The 12,333-nt window shown below is 40.7% G+C and overlaps 1 protein-coding gene across 6 annotated transcripts in view; it reads left to right on the top strand.

The window, feature by feature from the left end:
• The window catches only part of KANSL1 (KAT8 regulatory NSL complex subunit 1), a 182,182-nt gene that overhangs the window by 19,176 nt on the left and 150,673 nt on the right, over positions 1-12,333 (top strand). For 2 of the 6 annotated variants that reach the window (XM_043584866.1, XM_043584868.1), the window contains exon 1: positions 9,952-10,091. The exons of 3 other annotated variants lie outside the window; for them this stretch is intronic. The gene's annotated coding sequence lies outside the window, so the exon portion shown is untranslated. Of the gene's footprint in view, positions 1-9,947; positions 10,092-12,333 lie in introns of those variants that run through there. One more of the 6 variants, XM_043584865.1, reaches the window with a different exon arrangement.

Below are 12,333 nucleotides of genomic sequence, written 5' to 3'. Positions count from 1 at the left end.
GAAGTGTGAGTCCTCCAACTTCATTCTTCCTTTTCAAGATTATTTTGGATATTCTGGGATTGATTTGAATCTATAGATCAATTTAGGGGGTAACTGCCAGCTTAATAATGTTATATCTTCCAATCCATGAACATGGGATGTCTTTCCACTTAATTAGGACTTCTTTCACTTCTTTTGACAATTTTTGTCATTTTCAGAGTGCAAATTTTGTAAATTATTTCTAAGTATTTTATTCTTTTTGATGCTATTGTAGATAATTGTTTTTTATTTCATTTCAAATTGTTCATTATTAGTGTATTGAAATACAACTGATATTTGTATAGTGGTCTTACATCTTATACTATTGATGGAGTTGTTTTCTAGCTCTAATAGTTTACTTGTGGGTTCCTTAAGGATTTTTTATATACAATATTATGTTATGTACAAATAGATTAATTTTACTTTTTCCTTTGTAACTTGAGTGCTTTTTATTTATTTTTCTTGCCTAATTGCCCTGGCTAAAATCTGCAGTACAGTGTTGAATAAAAGTGGTGAGAGCTGACATCCTTGTTTTGTTCTTGATCTTAGAAAGTATTCAGTCTTTCTCCATTAACTGTGATGTTAGATGTGGTTTTTTCATAGATACCTTTTGTCAGGTTGAGGAAGTTTTCTTCAGTTCTTGGTTTCTTGTGTGTTTTTATCATGCAAGGGTATTGGATTTTGTCAAATGCTTTTTCTGCATCAACTGAGTGATCGTGTGGTTTTAATCCTTTATTAGTATAATGTATTACATTAATTGATTTTCAGGTTATAGACCAACCTTGAATTCCTAGGATTAGTCACACTTAGCAAAGGTGTACTGTCCTGTTTAGATGTTGCTGGATTCATTTGCTAGTGTTTTGTTGAGGATTTTTACATCTATATCCATAAGGGATATCGGTCTGAAGTGTGGTTTTTGTTTTTTTGATTTTGTTTGTTTTTCTTTTTATGTCTTTCTCTGCTTTAGGCATCAGGGTAATAACAGCCTTATCATGTGAGTTGAGATGTGTTCTTGACTTCATCTTGAAATAATTGTGGCTTAACTTTGGACATTCATTTAGCGGTAGCAAATTCTAATTGCCTAATTAGTAGAATGGAGATAATAGTTAACATAAATAATGTTTAAGAAATGATGTGTTTTTGAATCCATGGCAGTCAGAACTAAAAGCATCTCCCCAGGGCAACCACAAATATTTGAGAATGAAAAGGGGGATGCAGAATTAAGTACAATTGGATTAGGTCACAAATTTTCCTCTTCTAGACCTTTGCCTATCTTGAGACATGCAGGGTAGAGGTTCTGAGTCCACTACTTTAGATCCTTGCCTCCCACTTGGTTCCCTTAACTTCTCTTGGTTTTATTTTGGGGTACTCTGTTACCTCATTCTGGTTATGCCTTAAACAATACCTAATTTTAGCATCCTTGGGGTGGTTTAGGCAAGCTTCACAAAAGGGATCAGAAGAGAATGGAGTTGGAAGCATAAAGCACTAAAATTTTGCTAATTGTTCTCTTATGATTTCTTAGCTTTGAATTTTTAACCATTTAAAATGTCAATGAATAGAAGTTTTTCTTGGCTACCACATAACGTATGATGGTGACTTAGTATTTTTTTTTCCAGAGGTACGACAGTGATTGGCATTTGGTAGACAGTCAATAAATGTTTATGAATGAATGGAAATGAATGTTAGGGCTTTAAGGGGATATCCAGTTTTACTGAAAAAGAAAGTCCTCCAAGGCAGGAATGCTAGTATTACTGTTGTCGTGTTATAAAAATTTAATGACTTAGGCTAAATATTACCAGCAAGACCACATTTTGATGTTGCCAGTATAGTTATAATAGGAAATGTGAGTTTAATCCCTTCCCCTACACAGAACATTTTTTTCTTCTTGATACCACAGAAGATACACTTTTTACACTTGATCTTAGCCAAAAGGCCGAGAAGCAATGAAGATACACTTTTTACAGAAAATGTTTATTTTAGGGGCACCCAAGTGGCTCAGTTGGTTACGCATCCGACTTAGGCTCAGGTCATGATCTTGTGATTTGTGGGTTTGAGCCCTGTGTCAGGCTCTGTGCTGACAGCTCATGAGCCTGGAGCCTGCTTCGGATTCTGTGTCTCTCTCCCCTTCCTCTGCTTATGCTCTTCTCTGTTTCTCTCTCAAAAACAAACAAACATTAAAAAAAAACCTTTTTTTTTTTTAAATGTTTATTTTAGGAGTACCTGGGTGGCTCAGTTGGTTGAGCATCCAACTCTTGATTTTGGCTCAGGCCATGATCTTGTGATTTGTGGGTTTGAGCCCTGCATCAAGCTCTGCACTGACAGCATGTGGAGCCTGGTTGGAGTTCTCTCTCTCCCTCTCTCTCTCTCTCTCTCTCTCTCTCTGCTCATCCTCCTGCTTACACTAGCACATGCACTTTCTCTCTCTTTCAACATAAATAAAAATAAATACCTTTATTTTGTGCTGGCAGCACAAAAAAAAAAAAAAAAAAAAAAAGCCTGATGTGGGGCTTGAACTCATGAACCAATCATGACCTGAGCTGAAGTTGGATGCTTAACTGACTGAGCCACCCAAGGTCTCCCAGAAGTTATACTTTCATTTAGCTGTTTTATTTTTTAAATTAAATTTGTTTGTTCTGCTAGTTGAAGTTAGTTCATTTGGGACAAGTTTTGTTAGATAAATTTGTGTCTAAATTTGATTGTGGGAATTAATTTGGAATATGGCTGAAAATACCAAATATTGTATGTTATTATTTTTGTCTAATTCAGAAATGAGAAAAGATTATTGTTAAGGAGATTATATTTGATTTCTTAGTAAATGAGTGACAGAGATAAGACAAGGACTTTAGCATTTCCTGAATTCTAGTCATGTTCTCAGTAGCTTATAGACTCATTTGTAATATTGTATCCATGACAATTTTTATATAAGATCTCTCCAAGTTATATTATCTTTATGGAGGGATTATGTTCAGGATTTTTTGGGATACATCTTTATCCATAAATGATCTAAAGCATTGTTTCTCCTACTTTCCTTTAAAGTACCCTCAGTCTAGGGTTGTCCAGAGCAACTTCTCACGAAAAGGACATTTCTCTGAAGACTCCTTTATCTTGAAAAAAATGAGAATTTTGTATTTTGCTACATAATATATTTGTATTTATTTTAATAAAAGTATATGCAATTTTACTACAATCTTTGATGAAATTGACACTCCAGCAAGGTGTCTCTCTTGATTATTCATTGGCTTCAGTTACCCCCTATTTTATATCACTGTGCTCATAGTGTACATGAAAACCTGGTTCAAGAATCCAGAAATTAGTGGTTTAAAAAGGTATGTTCCTTTTCAAGAATGGTGTGCCTTTCCAATGGAGGGAACACGTGTGCTGTCTCCAAAATCCCTAGGTTTGTTCTGCCATCAGAGCGAGATTTTGGAAGTTGCATCTTAACTTTGGACTTAGCAACTGATTTAAAGTTTTGTTTTTGTTTTTGTTTTTGAGAGAGATTGAGAGAGCCTACCCACGAGTGGGGGAGGGGCAAAGAGAGGGAGAGGGGAGAGGAGAGAAAGAGAGAGAGAGAGAGAGGGAATGAATCGCAAGCAGGCTCTGTGTCCAGTGCAGAGCCTGACCTGGGGCTCAATCCCACAACCATGAGATCATGACCTGAACCGAAATCAAGAGTCTGTCATTCAACTGATGGAGCCACTCAAGCACCCTGGACTTAAAAATGTTTTAAGTGACATTTGCCTTGTGCACCTGTTGTCTCCTTTTCTCTTTGAACATTTTTCCCCCTCTGACTCTCTTTATCAGGCCTTCCACGAGTTGGCTGTTCATGGCTGCCTTGAAGTTCTTCTGCATGTTTACTTCTTTGTTTCATTTAGAATAGAAGCCAGGCAGTTTCTTGGAAAATTTTGGGCAAATTCTGACATTTAAGTTTATCATCTGAAACAGTGTTTAGGTCCTAGACAGATTGCTTCATTTGACATTGCCTCGTCAGCTAAGTCAGAATATTGGAGTACTCCTTGTGTTATGTTTGGTCAATGAACTTTTTTTGGTTAATTCTAATTATTTGAGAATTTTTTAATGTTCTATATTAAAATTTAAAGCAGCAGAATTAATTAAAATCCACCTAAATAATCAGTGTAGTTTTTGGGGCGCCTGGGTGGCGCAGTCGGTTAAGCGTCCGACTTCAGCCAGGTCACGATTTCGCGGTCCGGGAGTTCGAGCCCCGCGTCAGGCTCTGGGCTGATGGCTCGGAGCCTGGAGCCTGTTTCCGATTCTGTGTCTCCCTCTCTCTCTGCCCCTCCCCTGTCCCCAAAATAAATAAACGTTGAAAAAAAAAATTAAAAAAAAAATCAGTGTAGTTTTTGACAACTTGAGAAACTTTATTAAAATATTTCATATAAAGTCTTCATTAAACTGCATGCATTAGAAAGAAGTAAGTGCCTGTGTTGCTACTTTCAAATCTGGTACCATGGAGGAGAAAACCTAGATCTTAATGTAGCTGGTGTGAAAAAACCTGACTTGTTTAAGTGTTACAGTTATATTCAGTTGCTATCTTCTGAGTTATCCCTAAATAAAGTATTTATAGATTTAGAAGTGTTTTCAGAGTTAACCTGTGACTTTAGTTATTATTATTAGTAACAATTATTATTACTTACTGCCTAAGATTAGTTTTTCTTCTCAGTGAGTTATTGGATCACTTCTGTGGTGAAATGGTAAGGTAATTTCTTTATGTAAATTTGACAGTCTGTATCTCTAGTATGGAGAAGAAATTTATCTTGTTTTTAGGTGGGATTGAAATTAAGGAATGCCATGCATTCTTATACTACTTTGCCATTTACAAAAGTTTTTCACATGCCTTAAGCTGTTTAATCTTACTGAAAGTTTGTTGCTAGTGGACTGAATACATAAGAATATATATTTTGAATGAGTTGAGACCTCCATTTAATGAAAAAAAAATCTTGATTTCTGAGCCTTACAATTCTTGTAATCAGTGTGAGGATTTTCTTTTACTGACATCTGGCTAAATCTTGATACTTGTGAAACTATGAAATAGGTACTATTGTTTGAGCTTAATATCTTTGTCACATTTGTAGTTCTTATCAGTCAAGTAAGTAGCATGTTTCTGTTGGGAGAATGTAACTCTGGAAGGCAGGTGATATAGTGGGAAAGTGAGAATTGGAGACTGACCTCTGATCCCATTGTGTCCTTCTGCTCTGGGGCTTAGGGTAGAATCTTAACTGTTCTCTCTTGGCCTTACCTTGTTTTCCCACTAATAAAAGTTGGAGGTTTAGCTAGATGACCTTCCGTATTCCTTCTACATCCAAAATTTCTTTGATTTAAATTTCTTACTATTGGCTCAGTTCATTCAATTCTAGCTTTCTACTGAATATTTAGCTGATAACATATTAACATGAGAGCATGCACCAATTTCAGTTTAAAGTTGTTTCTTATCATGATATAATTTTAATGTTGTCTTAAATAGATTGATGTGTTCATTTCTGTGACATCTGGAACAGGGTCTTGAGCTTAATAGATACTCACTAAATTTTTGTTGAATAAATGAATTTTACCTTTTTATGTGGTTTTGGATTTATGAATGTAAATCTTTTTCAGAATTAGAATATGCTCTCGGGGAGCTCAAAGTATTTTTATGGATAGTGTTATCTGAGTTTATGAATGAAAACATTGTTTGCTGGAGTGTGTAGATAGGGATTTGAAGTTTGAATTAGGGAAGAGGTGCTGACCTTATCTCATATTTTAACCTCTTCAATTATTGAACTTGGGAAAATAGCTTCATTAGTTAACTAATAACGATAGTAGTTAAATTTATGAGGTAGGCATCACTATCTCCTTTTTGCAGAGCAGAAACTTGGGCTTATAAGTTTAGTACTTTGCCCAAAGTAACACAGCTGATAAGTCAAGGAGGCAGGTAAAATCTAGGGCTACCCCTGGATCCTATATTCTTAGTTACCACACTATAGCTTTCTTCATTTATTCAGCAAATTCTTACAAAGTGCCCCCTTTTGCAAGGCTCTGGACTAGGTCCCCAGGATGTAATGATGCAACAATAAATAACAGAAACTGGGTCCCTGTTCTTCTGAAACTAAATGGTTTAGGCTTTAGGACTTTCTCCTTAGTTTTAATACATATTTTTAAAGTGCAAAACAAAACAATCCCTTGTCTTTTTGAGATTAGTTTGGACATATGAAGTACTGAATTTGTGATAGAATGTTCTGTTTAGGACTATCTGGCTTGTTTATATATATATATAGAGTGCCTTCTTGGGATATGTTTATTGTACAGGTGAGAGTTATAAATCTGAAGGTGGAATAGCCATAGCCATAGTTCCTGCCTTTTAGGGCTTTCAGACCAGCTTCAGAGGTAAGACTGATAGATGAAAACAACCTCAAAGGAATTATAGAGAGCCTTTAACTATTATAGGGCCAATTATCTACCTTGTTAAATAAGGTATGTAAATGAAATGGTGGAACATGTCTTGAAGGAAAAATAAGTCGCAGTGGGTTGGGGAAGAAGAATGAACAAGGAATGGTTGTGAGGAGGGATGGTCCTCTTTTTCTAGGCAGAAAGAACATATAAAGACATGGATGGGTACAGATTTGTATATAGAAGGAAAGGACTTTTCTGAGGAATAAATAAGGTTTTATATAATATGACAATATGAATAATCCAAGTAATATAGGTGCTCTAAAAGATGAGAAATTAATTAGAATTTTTTTGACTTCAGGTATAGAAAACCTAACTTAAATTGGCTGAAACAATAAAGAAATGTTGTTACATTGTTCTTGTGTAGCTGGAAGTCCAGTAGTCTAGCGGAGGTCAGGATTATTTGATATAATGGCTTAATGCTGAAAAGTTCTTGCCAGCTCTCCATTCTGCCCCCTTTGATGAGGATTGCGGCATCTTCAGGCTTCTTGTAGGGTGACTGTAGCAGTTTGAGGTGTCATTTTTCGCACAGTCTAAAGAAGAGGTAACTTTCTCATTTCATTTTTAGGAATGAAGAAGCTTTTCTCACACTTCTCTCTAGCAGGCCTTCCAGTGGGCTTCTACTCATGTCTCAGTGGCCAGGATTGGGTTTCATGCCCATTCCCAACCAATCATTGGCAGAGGGGATGGGTTAAACTAATACAAATATCAACTTTGAGAGTCAACCATAATGACTACTCCAAGAGTGATATGAATAGTAGGGTGTATGTGTGTGTTTAATCAGCCTTGACATCCACTGTGTTTCTGGGGTCAATTTTAAGAAAATGTGTCTCTCTTCTTAAGATTTTTGCATTTTAGTGGCTTACCTTTGAATCTTTTTATTTGTAAAAATTGGTGCCTTAGGAAAAAGACATCTGGTTTGAGATAAGAATGTAAAACATGTTTGACTGATCTAAATGCCATAAACACTGTGAACTCCTGGCTCTTGGGCTAAACATTGAGAGAATGGGAAAGTTGGAATTTATTTTTCCCCAAAAAGCATGTTTTAAAATGAGCATTCCCACCTTTTTCCTAATCCACTGAATAAAAAAGTATTTCACAATCTTCGTTATTTGGGGGCCTAATTAAATCTCACAGTTGAGTTTTAGGACTAGGCCCAGTCCACTTACTAATCAGTAGTAAGATTAATTATTTTGTGTTGGGTGTCTTTGAACATAATATTTTTAAGTATATGCTGGAAGGGCTTTGCCTTATTCGGTGTTTTTCATTTGGCTCATTTAGATTTCAGAATCCTTAGATTAGGACTTGAGTTTGCCATCTGTTGGTCTGTGTTTAACACCTTTCTGCTATATTTTATGGAATTCCTATTTATATGGAGATATGTGTATACTTTTTTAATCAACTAAATTTTCTTTCGCAGGATTATAAAAAGCCAAGACCAGCATCTCTTTTGGATGGTACACTTATATTAGTTTATTCTTTGTGTAATTTGACCGTGACTTCATTGTAGTGTGATTTTAAGAGTACAAATGGGAGCTCACTGACATACAGGTGTAGATGCTATAGTTGCTGGTAACTTTGTGGGAGGACTACAACGGAGAGGGTGTTTGTTTGGCTAGCAGAAGTGAGCATACCACCGGATATTGGTTCTGGTAAGCCACAAAACAGTATTGAGCATTTCTTATCTTCCTTTTCATAGTAGAGCATACCCTTCCTGTCTTGCTGAATTTGATGATTTAATGGTTGTAATCATTTTTTCCTTCAGTCATTTAAAGCACATTCTGACGAATCCTAGAGTTCTGTTTTAAAATCTCAAACCACTGAAATCATCTTTTGGCAACTTTTTTTTTTTTTTTTTAAAGGATGGTGGAATTATACTTTGTGTAAATGTGACACTTTGCGTTATATTGCTTAACTTTTTTAATCTAGAAAAGGTTCCATTATTGTAAGGCCCTGTTTTGGGAAACAAATAAAATACTGTACCGACAGACTGGTCATGAGAAAGATAAAGTGCCACCACTTTAAACCAACTCTGGTAGGAAAAGTGGGAAGTTTGCTTTTTGTTGTGAGATTTGGTTTCTCTGTCGAGTTCTTTGTTAAACTTTTAGCATAGCAGTGAACTTCCTTTTGGTGGCGACAGGAAGCATAAATACTCATTGTGTAATGCCATTTGCCTGCTTTGGCGGATCTGCCAAACCATGACACCCAAAACAAGACGCGTGCTTCTTAACGAAAACTACAGTTCCCAGCGGGCCCGGCGCGGGTGGGCCATCACTTCCCCTCTAGCTCCCGGTCGTCCCTTCCCGGGCTGGCCCGGCGCGGGCCCTGGCCTGCGCCTGCGCAATGACGACGTGCGCCTTTTTTTTTTTTTTTTTTTTTTTTTTTTTTTTTCCCACCCTGGCGGCTGCGGAGCGCTGCGCTGGGGCTAGTGCCCAGGCGTGCTGCAGTGTATCGAGGCAGTCGCCTAGGACAAAGGGCGGCAGAAAGCGCTTCGCTGGTCAGGGAGCTTCCTACCCGATTCAGCGCGCGTTTAACCCTGGAATAGTGTGGCACCGACTGCATTAGCCTGTTTACTACACAGTGCAAACAGTTCCTCGCTCACGTCCTCTTGCTCCGCCGCGCCTGCCCGCCTTGCCCCCTCATAGCCTGCGCGCGGCCCCGGCGCGGAGGGAGTGTGACGGCGTCAGCGCCTCAGGTTAGCCTCACCTCGGCCGGAGCGAGGGCCCTCTCCCGCCTGCCGCAGTGCCCCGTGCCGTGGCCGCACGTCTGGGAGCAGCTGGGTCCCGGCGCCGCGGCCTCCGCAGATGGAGGTGCAGAAACAGCGGCCGCGGCAAGGAGCCATGACTGAGGCGGCGGCGGCCGCGCCTCCTGGCGGCCCGCGGGGGTGGCGCGGCGGGCGCCCCCTGGCGGCGCGCCGGGGCGGAGCGGCCCTTCGCCGCCGCAGCCGCAGCCGGCGGAGGCGCTGCTGTCCCTCCTCCCCGTGTCCCCGGCGCTCGCCCGCTCGCTCGCTCGCTCCATTCTCCCTCCGCTTCAGATTAAAGGGGGGGAGGGAAAAGGAGCTCGGCCGCCATTTTCCCAGTGCCGCCGCCACCGCCGCCACCGCTCGCCGAGCCGGCGGGAGAACCGAGCACCGTAGCGAAGCCGACTCGTCTCACCGCGGCGGCGCGGGGGGCGGCCGGAGCGCGCTCCCCGGCCGGGAAGAGGCGTGCGGGGGTGGCGGCTGGGGTGCGGGCTCGGGCTGCAGACGGCGGTGCTTGTTTGTGCGGGGCGGGGGGGCGGCTTCACCCTCTGCCCCCGCCCGCCAGTCCTCCCCGCCGGGCTGCGGTCCCCGACGGTGCCCAGGCCCCGCCGGAGCCGAGGAAGGCCGGAGAAGGGGCCCGAAAGAGAAGAAAAAGCGGCCGCTCCCCGCCGCCGCCGCCTTCCCCTCCCCCTCCGCCTCGCCCCCCCCCGCCCGGAAAGTCAGGGCGGCTCCGGGCGCCGGGGGGGAGGAGAGCGGCGGGCCCGGGCCGGAGCCGCCGCCGCGCGCCCCCGCCTGCCGCCGCCGGCCCTCGGCGCCCAGGCCGGGGGCTGTTTGCAAACTGCGCCCATTTTGTGGGGCTGAATCCGCCCGGGCAACGCTCCTCCATCACGTGGTAGGTGCTGCTGCTGCTGCTCCTCTCCTCCTCCTCCTCCCGCTGCCCTTTCTCCTTCTCCTCGCTCTCCCTGTGGCTCCCATTTCTCTCTCTCTTTGTTAGTTGTAACTAGAAAGGCAGGGCAGGGCAGGAAAAATCCCCGGAACTTTAAATGGCCTCACCGGGCTTCCCCGCTGCGGGTCCGGGGCTGGGAGTCGCCCCAAGGGCGGGGGTGTGCGGGGGCCCTTCTCTACCAGCTGCCGCCTCGTTCGCCAGCTTTTCCTTTGGCGTTCTATTTAAAAATGCGGCCTTAAGAACACGATTTATTCCCGTAAAAAAACCCCCAAACAAACTCTGGCTCTTGGCTTGAACTTCTCTTGACTGCAGAAGGCCTTTTTCTGCTCGTAACACACATCTTGCGCGGTGCACGGTGTGTATCACAACTCTGATTGTTGTGAGATGGTTATTTGTTTCATTTATTTATTATTTTTGTTGTCTATATATTGAGGTCACTTATGTTTTCAGATCTAGTCTCCCTTAGGCGGACGTGTTTGTTTAAAAAAAAAAAAAACCAAAGAGGAAGAGGCATTTATTTGCTTTTAAGTGAGTTTGGGGGGCCTGTTTTCCGGCTGTCTTTTGATTCTTCAGCAAATAGTTTGATTGTTTTCCATACGATAAACAACCTTAAGCGCATGTCTTACTTAAAAACCCTTTTGTTTTCCATTGTCGGGCCCCCAGTGTGGTGGTTTTTTTTTTGTTTGTTTTTTGTTTTTGTTTTTGTTTTTTTTTTTTGGAGAAACACGTTACTTAACTATTGCTTATTGATTGCCTTAGGGGAAAGGGGGTGACATGATGGCGCCACTTTAAATTGCTCTCTTTCCTCCTCTGATTTACGCCTCTTTATCCTGGAGGTCACTAGAGCATTTTTCGTGATCTGTTAATAAGACTGTATTTGAGAATGTTAACGTACAACTTGTAGAGCTAGAGTTTGGTACCTTAAAGGTCGAGAGACCCGAATCTAGAGGTCCCCAAAGTTCCGAGAAATCTCCCTAGTCGTCCTGCCTCTCCTCCCTCCCCTCCATTCACAATCCTGGTGTTGCCATCTCCTTTGTCACGTGGCTAGCAGTCATTGTGTTTTTTTGTTTGTTTTGGGGTGTGTGTTTATATTTTTAAACTGTAGCCCCGAAGAAACTATCCCCTCCCCATAGGAGAGATCAAAACGTTTTAGTTGTTTTAGTTTGAGAGTAGGAGAACATTTATAATAAATGATAAAATTACATAATCTTCGCCTTGCATAATCATGATATAGTTATAGATTGTTACTGAACTTTGTCTCTAAAGCACTTTCAAGTATGGACAGTAGTACACTGGAATATCTTTTACACTTTTTAGAATAGTCTGTAGTTTTGATTTTTCCCAGCTTCTTGGGTCTTTTAAGTACCACTGTTTACAAAGGCTTAAGTGGGTGTGTTTTTCCCCTCCCCCCCTCCTATACCATATACTTGGTTCCTTTTCTAATAAACTGTCTCACCAATTTAGAAATTTTCAGTTGTCTGCAGGCATTGTCAGTTAAAACTATTTTATTTTCTCCTAACAACAGGGAATACTTTTGAGTAATAATTGTTCTCCAACTGGAGTATTACATTATGTTTCTGTTGCATTTTTGATCCAGACAATTTTTGCTTTTAATTCTTGAGGTTTGGAAGAATGTTCTGTTATCTGTTTCTTCATATCAGTTTTCCCAGTAATTGGGTAAATTCCTACTTTGTAAAATATCAAGTACATTTTTCTGTTGTTCCTACATAGGTTACTAGCTACTTTTCCAGTTAATAAAAAAGTCTACTGTAATAGAGTTAGGAAACATCTTCAAAAATAAAAAAGGTAAATGTGAAATGTAGTGATTCTTAAGTATGCATTGATTCATTTCCTCTTAATGTATATTTTCAATGGTTTGGGCCATTTTCTTTGCTAACAGTTACATCATGTCATGTGATATGTACAGTGTGATGTGTAGTTCTAAAAATAAGGCAAGGTAAAAATGCTCATCCCTTGGGAATTTAAAAAATGTATTATATGTGGGGTAACTGTCCTCAGTCATGGAATTTCAATTTCCGCTATGTTTATCCAACAAAGTATGCAGTTTCTTTGACCTTTCTTGTGTTTGATGTATTTGTTAGTGATCTTGTGATTTGAGGTGGTTAACTTTTTATTTCTCAAGTATGCACTACTCAGAGGGAAATCTTAGATATGACAAAGATTGTTA

Source organism: Prionailurus bengalensis, chromosome E1 (genome assembly GCF_016509475.1).
Source record: "Prionailurus bengalensis isolate Pbe53 chromosome E1, Fcat_Pben_1.1_paternal_pri, whole genome shotgun sequence".
In the NCBI taxonomy this organism is placed as follows: Eukaryota; Metazoa; Chordata; class Mammalia; order Carnivora; family Felidae; genus Prionailurus; species Prionailurus bengalensis.
Note: the sequence above shows the minus strand (reverse complement) of the source record. Positions and strands in the feature narration are given on the sequence as shown.